Genomic DNA, 10,078 nt, shown 5'->3' on the forward strand with positions numbered 1-10,078 from the left:
CTTTTCGATTTTCAGGCGGCTGTTTGGTAGACAATTCGCCCTCACTGTACCGATCGTCAAAATTACATCTTGTGATAGAGTGACCTGCAGCTTCGGGCTATTGAACAGATGGCAGCACGTTACCATATTTGGTATTTCAAGTTCATTCTGTGCCAAATATGGCACACACCGATTTCGGTTTCTCTGCTGTAGTTGCAGGCACAATTGAGAAAACTAGTAACTGCCTTGAATTGGCGAGGCCAAAAATTATGCCAAAATAATTTTTCTATGTTTCTGCGGTCGAACTTTTCAGAGAAAAAAAAAACAATTGCTCGTGTTTGCCCCCTCCGAGTTTCACGTCGCATCCCAAAATCTACTTCACCTCTGTTTTGCGTATCACTCAAGAGATGGCAGCACTTGCCCATAATAAGTGCGCATAACTACGAGATTTACTCTGACGGTATCACATTCTCAACTGGGAATCTCACACACGCGAAAAAGAATGGTAACCGGTATGTGCCAAATATGGGACGCCATGCAATAGAGGGTTAAAAGCGTTGGCTTTCCGCTACTCTTTCTATGTTCGTACTATAGGAGACTGGAATACTCTACCACCTGACACTGTCTGTATTTGTTCAAATGATGATTTCTTCCATGCTTTATGAATGTAATTTTGAGTGCTCATTTATATGAGTTGTACCCTCCCTGCTGTAATGCCTGAATCGCGAAGCAGGTACCCAATGAATAAATAAAGAAATGTTTCATTGTCATGATTCTGTTTATTTTGTTGCACCTTGTTAAGCAGCAATTACGAGCATTATGTGAAATCATGCGTGCAAGAAATGCAATGTTGAAGCAACTCTTGAGTTTAAACTAAGCAGTAGTAAGCATGAGTGTCTGCTATTTAAAGAAATCCTGCTCCAATAAGTGCTTGACATGCCTCGTTTGTTGCTATACGTTTCAATATGTGCTATACAGATTGCTGAACGACATTTCAGTTGCTGTGTAACTCATGCTGTTCTTGCGTGTCACACATGAACAAACATCTTCAGCTTTGGAACAATGCATACTGCACAGTAAAATAGGCATTGCAAAGCAATATTCAACAATGCAAGATTGGTTGCCATTCACCTTGCAAATAACCTTTATTTAAAGAAAATTCCCTGGCGAGACAATATTCAAAAGCACAGTGAACAAAGCAAAGGAGTAACATAATGGCACATGGTTATTTGTCACTGCATGTGTATCTGTCATGCTCAACATAGACAAATCATGTGCTTTTCACTACTGCAGTAGGCAGCATACTATGAATAGCCACATGTGAGCACACGCAATGTGTTATGTTGAAGTGCACGGCCTATTTACTTTCATGAAAAGAAAAATAAAACATGTTACACCAGCACATGTCTCCGCCTCATTTGCCAGCGAATGCGCCGGCGCACACTTTGCAGGTAGGCAATGCGCAAATTTCTGGGAAGCCGAAACACACCAACTATGGATTCACGCACCGCACGGCCTCTTTGAAACAAAGCTCGAGAAGGCTTTTCAGGGTGCGCCTGCGGTGGCACCTGTACTTGAAGCGGCACTTGTGCCTGGGCTGGCTCCTGTGCGCTGTCGTCATGTGCACCGTCGTCATCTGGGTCGTCTGGCAGAGGCACGCCTGCTGCAAGGCAGAGGTTATGCAGCGCTGCACAAGCTGCAACAATAGTGGCTGCTTTCTGAGGCGAGTAGTGGAGCACCCGATACCTCTGCAGGCATCGGAAGCGGCTCTTGACGACTCCTATGCACCGCTCAACGGCATTTCGCATTGATGCGTGTGCCTCATTATAGCGCCCCTCTGCCGTGAGGCGATTTGGGTGACCAGGCACAGGAGTCATGATCCATGGCTCTAGCGGGTACCCAGAGTCCCCTGTAAAGTGTTGCATGTCAGTGAACGAACGTGGATACATTAAGGCACAATGCAAGAACACAGTGTACGCCAGGGCCCTTTTACAACAGCAGCGGGTCTTGGATTTATTGTTGCAATATCTATCAAACATTGACCTGCCCAGAAAGTTGTAAAGAAAGTTCGACTCATTTTAAAGAAAAGCCCAATTTCACCTGTTGTCTTGGCTGCAAATCTCATTCTCGGGTTAAGTTGGACATGTAATATTTATTTCATACTTGTGGTTTTCTGCTCCGTTCATCCCATTTGCACCTCCATAAATGTACATCCTCCACTAAAACCAATTAGCTCTTCTCTCTTCAGAAGTGTTATTTTATAAAACACTTCTAAGGTCTACTCTTGAATATGCTGCCAGTATCTGGGATCCTTACTCTACCTTTCGTACCTCTTCTCGTGAAGGTACCCGAACTCGAGCTACCCGTCTGATCCTTTCTAATCACTCCAGCACCACATGTCGCCGCAACAAAAAAAAATTGCAGACATTGTGACACAAAGAAAAATAGCGCAACTTGCACTATTCTACAATATATAGTACACCGATCACTAACGTCGATGCCGAAAGTTTTACGCACACGCTTATTCCTTCGTTCCAAGGACAGTGACCAGGAACCAGCTACCCAAGTCCATTGTCACCAACCCTTTTCCATCATACTTGAAAACTGCCATTTCGACGTGTTCTGTAGAATTACACCCCTGCCTGTAACGCTCCACGTGACATTCAGTGTATTGAAATTAATAAGTAAATAAACAGAATAACATGTCAGCTGTTGTATACATGCTGGTAAAAATATCTGCCTTCTAAGAGAGACATGTTTCTCTCGATAGTCGCTGCAGGTTCATTAGGTACTGCTGCATTCACAACACATTTCTAGCAAATCACGCTTTCTTAAAGCTTGCTAGGATGCAAAACTATTTGACTGTGTATGTTTTACATGTGGAAGAAGCACTGCTACTTTAGGTGCACTTACCAAGCAAGACTTCTCCATGAAGTAACAGGCCACGAGTGAGGCGGCGGCGAAATGCAGAATGCCTCTAAACGAAAGAATCGTGGCACGATCCCGGTAACCGTGGGTCAATTGCCAGGATATTCAGCTTCGCATCACACACCTCGTAAGGGAAAGCAAAGAGAAGGTGTCAATGCCACTGCAACAAATATCTGGCACAAACTTTTGCTTACAACACTACTTGCCAATCAGTTACTGTTCAGTCAGCCAACACAATTACAGAAAAGGAGATATCAACATACGCAGTAGGCAGTTGAACTAATGATCAGCATGATAACAATGTCATCTTAACCTACAAATGCAATGTTGGCATGTGTACATGTGCTCATGTATGGCGTGCGGTCACAACACAATGTGCAAAATAATTCCTTTGGTTTCTTCCGTCCATATTGTACAAGATTCTGCTAGAGAGTGCCACCTGTGTTTTTTTTTGTTTTGTTTTGTTTTTCCAGACAAAGTGCCTATTACAAGCGAAAGAACGCGGAATGGGCAGCATGTGCCGTATTAACAGCTAGAGCAAATGGGTGTCCACACATTCTCATTCTCCCTCACACCATTTTCATTGATGGGATGCTCCTTTTCACGTTTACAGTCTGTTGGCAACAATGCTTTAGCTTTACGTCGAATAAGAATCACAAGGGCTCGTCTTCTGTTAGGATCGCTCGCAGACGAAGACTCCCTTCACTGCTACGGCGTCTATTCCGGTTTAAGTCGCGCGTAATGTGTTTACACTGTAGCATCGAAAAGGCTATTCAACTGTGATTGGAGAGCACTGAAAAAGTGCGGCCGTGTTCTATGCAAAGAACAAAGTCGTCATTAGACATACAACACAAACGCTACTTTCTCTCATAGGAACGCAAGTATTACCGGCAATTGATGAAAAATAACGAAACGAAGTTTTTTACAACGTGCACTCGCGCAATCACATATCGAAAATATTTGTCAATGAACAATACTCACGACCTTGCAGTTGAGGACGTAATACCCTTTACGGCTCCAGCACGATTCCGTTTCCCCGGGGCCGAGCTTCTTAGGGTGAACGATGGCTATCAGACTCCCGTCCACACATCCTAGAACTCCTGGAATTTTTCCACGGCTAAGAAAGCCTTCCTTGACGGCGGCTTTCTGTTGCGCCGTGGATGGGAATCTAACCCATCCTTTTTCTTTGCCCACAACCGTAATGGCCTTGTCGACGGCTGTAATGATCCGGCTGACCGAAGGCTGCGACAGTGCAAGCACTTCTTCATTCCCGACGCACTGTTGAAAGCTCCCGGTGGCAAAAAACCGCAGCGCGCACAGCACTTTCATCGTAGTGTCGACACCACGAAATCTTTGAGGTCCGAGATGTCCTTCCAGCTCATCGCAAAGACGTCACACTATGCCTTTGGACAGCCTAAAATGCCTTCGAAACTCTTCTTCGGCCATGCCGAACGCGTCGCGTCGTTGCCTCTCGTCGCGTCGTTGTCTTTCGGCACTAGCCAGCAACACAACCAAAGGAGCCGCCATTGCCGTCTCTGTCTCGTCTCGTCTAGGTGCCGGCTCGTCAGCTGGCGCGAGATTAGCCTGCAGCCACGGTTGCCCTAGCAACCCTCGACATCATGCTCGCCCCCGCGCGCGACCCTCGAGCGAACCACTTCTCCGCGGTTCCTCTCCTAGCAGGGAACCGGTTCCTTTCCAGAAGATTGGCAACCTGTGTGACGTCATCAAAATTTGTCGTCCCGCCCACCAGGGATGACGACAACGAAGCGCCGACCAATGGCAGCAGCCAAAAGGAACCGGTTCCAAAAGCAACCGCTACACAATACGGCCCCAGCTTCCCTTTAAGGGGATGCTTTAATGATCGCCAAGGTGCAAAAACCGTGAAAATTATAGGAGCCACTTCGTCCTTCTGTTTCTCCGCACGCTTCCCGCGTGTTTTACTTGCAGTGACCCTTTGTAACAATATATATATATATATATATATATATATATATATATATATATATATATATATATATATATATATATATATATATCGCAGTTGTGTGCCGCGTTCTTTTGGGAGCCGCCCATGATTAAAGAGGGCTGTTCTGTTTCGGCAGGCCTCTAGGTTATTTTCGTGAAAAAGTATAGATATATCTAGAGGGGCCTGCCGAAACAGAAGAGCCTTCTTTAGTCATGGCTGACACCCAAAAAAACCCCGCACACAACTGCGCCCTTCGTCGTCTTCTCTCTGCCGATCGGTGCCTGTAGCGAGCAGCTGATTTCTGCGGGAGCTGCGGGAGAAAGCTTATCAGAGGGACATGTCTTCGCGGGCGTAGTACAGTTTAATCCGTAGTACATGGGCAATGTCGACTCGTGGCCATCGTCGGCTCGAGCTCATAGTACTACTCTGAGGGACGACCTGTAGTTCACGTCACTGAATCGCTTGACGATCTTGTACGGGCCAAATAATCTGCGCAGTAATTTTTCCGACAGCCCCTGATGACGAATGTGTGTCCACCCCCAAACGTAGTCGCCGGGTTCGCGCTGGATGTTCCATCGGCAACTGTTGTAATGGCGGGCGTCAGTACCCTGTTGAAGGCGGATGCGGTTGCGAGCGAGCTGTCGAGCCTCTTCGGCCTTCTGGACGATGTCGTCAGCATTGTTGCTTCTTTTTAGTTGTCGACTGGGAGCATGGCATCTAATGGTGTTGATACGCAGCGCCCATAAATCAATTCAAATGGTGTGATTCTGGCGGTTTCCTGAACAGGCGTAATGTGTGCAAATCTGACGTATGGTTGAATTTGGTCCCATAACTTGTGCTCTACGTCAACTTTCCTGAGATAATATCGGCGATAGTGCTATTGAGGCGCTACGTAAGTCCATCAGTTTGTGGGTAATAGGCCGTAGTTTTCCGATGATTGGTCTGGGTCAGTGTGACGATCCTCTGTAATATGTCAGCATTAAATGATGTCCCTCCACCGGTTAATAAAACGGAATGTGCTCGGTGACGTAATACGATGCCATGGACAAAGAACATGGCGACTTCTGTAGAGGTTCCGCGGGGTACAGCTGTTGTTGCTGCCTACCGCGTTGGGCGACCCGTGGCGACGACTATCAATTTGTTGCCTGCGGACGACGTTGGGAATGGAACGGGAAGATCCATTCCAACCTGCTCAAACGGTGCTGAAGGAGGGTCCAGGGGTGGCAGACGACCAGCAGGTTTCAAAGGTGGAACTTTGCGCTGCTGAAACTCAGGGCAGCTTCTCACGTGGCGCTGAACGGACGAGACCAGCTTTAGCCAGTAATATAACCGTCTTGGCGAAGCCCAAGTGTCCGGCAGGCAGGTCGTCATGACACGCTTTCCACACTTCGTCGCGCAGCGAAACTGCGGTGACGAGAAGGAACGTTTCTTGGCTCTTTTCGAAGTTTTTTTTGTAGAGAACCTTGTTGCGGAGGCAGTAAGAAGTCAGTTCTCGTGTCATGGGTCATGGATCGTGGAACTACAACGTTGACTCCCTGGAGGTATAGGATAAGGGGTAGCAATTTACTGTCGGCACGTTGGAGGTCAGCCATCTCGACAGTGTCTAGTACACCAAGAAACGGGAAGTCTTGCTCTAAGTCACTTCGCTATAAAGGTGTAGGTGCACGTGAGAGGCAGTCGGCATTGCGGTGCTTCTGTCCGAATCGATAAACCGCTGTGACGTCATGCTCCTGAAGGCGGAGGCTCCAACGAGCGAGGCGGCCGGAAGGATAGACTCGCAAGCCAGCACAGTGAGTGGTGGTCTTTTACTTCTCGGAAAGGTCGGCTGTAAAGGTAGGGCACGAACTGGCCGATGGCCCAAACGATGGTGAGACACTCCTTAGTCGTGTAATAGTTGACCTCCGCTTTTGTCAGACTGCGGCTCGCGCAAGCAACTACTCGTTCGGCGCCGTCTTGCGACTGGACGAGTATGCGACCGAGCCCTACGTTGCTGGCGTCTGTGTGGATTTCTGTGTCAACCTTGTCGTCAAAATGCGCGACTACGGGGACTTTCTGCAGTGCCTCCGAAATTCTCTAAAGGCTGCTTGTAGCTCGTCGGTCCACTCAAAGGGGAAGTCTTGGCGTGTTATTCTTGTTAATGGTACAGCGATCCTTGAAAATTTCACGATGGAACTACTGCCGTCGTTTTGTCGCATCTTATGTCAAATACCTATGATTCGTTGAACTGCTTTCTTGTCAGTTGGACGCAAGAATTCCGCGACGACAGCTGACTTCTCGGGGTCTGGCCGAACACCATGGCGGCTGAGTACGCGTCCGAGAAACTTGAGCTCCTGAAGGCGAAATTGACATTTCTCAGGTGTGATAGTCAGATTTGCTTTGCTGATTGCTATGAGTACGTGCTTGAGTCGCTCTATATGTTCATCAAACGTTCTCGAAAATACCGCAACGACGTCTAAGTAGACTAAGCACGTCTGTCATTTCAGCCCAGAGAGAGCAGCGTCCATTATCCGCTGAAATGGGGCAGGTGCTTAACAGGACGAATGGGCGGACTTTAAATTGATATATTTCATGATCCGTCACAAATACTGTTTTTTTTTTCCAGTCGCGCTCATCTACTTCGATCTGCCAGTTCCCTGACATAAGATCTAAAGACGTGAAAACTTGGGCGTGGCGTCGACGGTCCAGAGCGTCATCGATCCGTGGCAGGCGATAAAAGTCGCGTTTGGGGACACTGTTAAGCCGTCGATAATCTACAGTTAAGCGTAGTAAATTGTCCTTATTTTTAACTAACACAACGAGAGACGCCCATCGACGTATGTATGGCTGAATCACGTCAGCAATGATTATGTCTTGAAAATGGCGCTTTATGACCTTCCTTTCCGTAGGCAAAACTCGATACGGATGTTGACGAACGCGGCGTGCTGACTCGTGCGTAGGAATGCGATGATTCGTTAAGGAGGTGCGCCGTACTTTATACTCGGTAAAAAGCAGGCTGATATGTCATGGACATGGTCGAGTAGTTGCTGTTTTTGTCCTTCCCATAGGCCGGAGTTAATCTTAATGCAATCGCTCATGTTGAGTGTTTCCAATGAATTAGGCGAAGCAGTTCCGAGCGAGGCGACATCCGTGAGGGCAGCAGTGTTGTGGAGGAAGGCGACAGCTGTGCCTTGCGGTAAGTGCTCATATTTGTTGCTGAAGTTGGTCTGTAGGACTAATGAGTGTCCGTTATGAAGCTGGACGAGGGCCCGTGCAATGCAGATGCTACGTTCAAGCACTAACGGAATGTTTGCCTCAGCGATGTCCTCAGAGCCGTCGAATACTGCGAACGTTGCCAGGGCTATTAGGCTGCTTCTTGGCGGTACCATTATGCTGTCGTCGACGATGCTCAGGGCGCTTTCGGTGTACTTCTCATTGCCAACGTCGCTTGGTATGGCTCTTGCTGTAGAGAACGTCGCATTCCATGTTTTTCCTCGAGTGTCAGGATTTTTTCAGGTTACATATGGCTCTATTCTGCAGTAGAAAGTCCATGTTGAGTATCAATTCGCTCGAGCAACTGCGCAGAATAATGAAGACCCCGACGCGCGTAAATCCGCAAATATTTACTCGACCAGTGTCTGCCCACGGGAATTAGTATACGACCTCCAGCAGTACGAATCTGCGATGCAGTTCACTGTGTAGAAACTAACTTTGACGCAAGCTCTCTGCTCATAACTGAGCTGTCCGCACCAGCGTCAATTAAAGCGGTGACTTCATTGTCTATAGTAACCTGTATATCCGACGTCACATCTTGTCGTTATTCATCGGAATGCGCCTGAAAGTCCGTTCGTTATCGTAGCTGTCGTTGTTGTCGTCGTGTTGGAGGATATTCGATGCGCTCGGCGTCAGCAGCCTCACCTCCGGAAGTGCCTTGACCTGGTTTTGCGAGCTTCTAGGGCTGGGCGAACTCTAGAAGAAGCACAAGACTGGGCGATCGGCATCGAGCGGGCGATGAATAACGGAGCTCCTGCCTTCGCTGCTAGAATGGATTATTACGACGCGCGATGAAGTTGCCTTTGTGCATAGGGCGCTCACCAGGTCGTGGACGAGGAGCGCTTGAAGGGAACCCACGGAGACCCATAAGCCGATAAGGACACATCCTGTAGACGTGGCCAGCCTCTCCACAGCAAAAGCTTTAGCGCCTGAGGTCAAGAGCCCACCAGACGTCACTTTCCCGAGGCATCGACTCGTCGATGGATGGTGGACTGCGAACCCTGAATGCTACTTCTGTTTGTTCGGTGGGGCGCATGGCCTATGAGGGGCCGTACAGCGACGGTCGTCGTACCGCGTCCAGTCCACATAAGTCATTCGGACTGGCTCCCGCCATTGTGGTACCTCGTAGCATTCAGGATCTTGGATTACTTGCCTAATCTTGTCGCGCACTATCTCTTTCACAGAAAGTCGCGCTGTGGGCGCGTGGTTACCTCAAGTTTCTGAACCTCTTCTCGTACCACAACCGTGACAATTTTGCGCAGGTCTTCGAGCTTTTTTCGAGAAGTCATGGTAGGGGGGCTGTTCGAAACTTCCATGACGTTGCGGTCGTATTGTATGGCAGGCTGTCGAAGGGCCCTTTTCATTGCTTTCGCTTCAGCAACGAAGTCCGCAAGCGTAATGAGTGGATTTCGAATAAGCCCATTTAAGAGCTCTTTCTTCACACCTCGTATCTGATATAGGACCTTCTTGTCTTCGGCCATTGAGGCATCCGCACATCTTAAGAGCCGAGCCATGCCTTCAGTATACGTAGTGATGTTCTCGTTCGAGCGTTGGAATCTTGCCTGTATTGCCAACTCCGCTCTCTTTCCTCTCCGTGGAGCAAGTGGCCCTCAGCTGTCGTGGAAATTTGTCCTACAAAGATAATGCCGCTTCATGGTTATGGAACTAGGTCCTCGCACATTCTTGGAGCATGAAGTACATGTTGAGCAGCTTGCGCTTTTTGTTCCAGCCTTGTAACCACGACCGGCTCAAAATGGTCCAGGCAATCTTCCACTTCTTCAGTAGCATCTCAGTGGAATGCAATCGGCGCCTGTGGCCGGTTGATGATGAACTGCGCCGGCGCAACAGCCACAGCAGAAGGCGATGGGCTCAGGTTCATCGTCAGAATACGCTCGGACAAAAGACCATTCTCAGGTAGGAGCCCTTGCAGACGTCGGCTGGTATGTATGTGTACTG

The 10,078-nt window shown here is 48.3% G+C and overlaps 1 long non-coding RNA gene across 1 annotated transcript; it reads right to left on the bottom strand.

Annotated features, from left to right (window-relative positions):
* Positions 1-1,105: 1,105 nt before the first annotated feature.
* Positions 1,106-3,706, bottom strand: LOC140216013 (uncharacterized). The gene is made up of 2 exons (XR_011892656.1): positions 2,893-3,706; positions 1,106-1,888 (listed from the first exon to the last, which is right to left on the bottom strand). It is a non-coding gene; the product is annotated as an uncharacterized lncRNA (long non-coding RNA).
* Positions 3,707-10,078: the final 6,372 nt, after the last annotated feature.

The sequence above is a fragment of the Dermacentor andersoni genome, chromosome 2 (genome assembly GCF_023375885.2).
Source record: "Dermacentor andersoni chromosome 2, qqDerAnde1_hic_scaffold, whole genome shotgun sequence".
NCBI classification, from domain to species: domain Eukaryota; kingdom Metazoa; phylum Arthropoda; class Arachnida; order Ixodida; family Ixodidae; genus Dermacentor; species Dermacentor andersoni.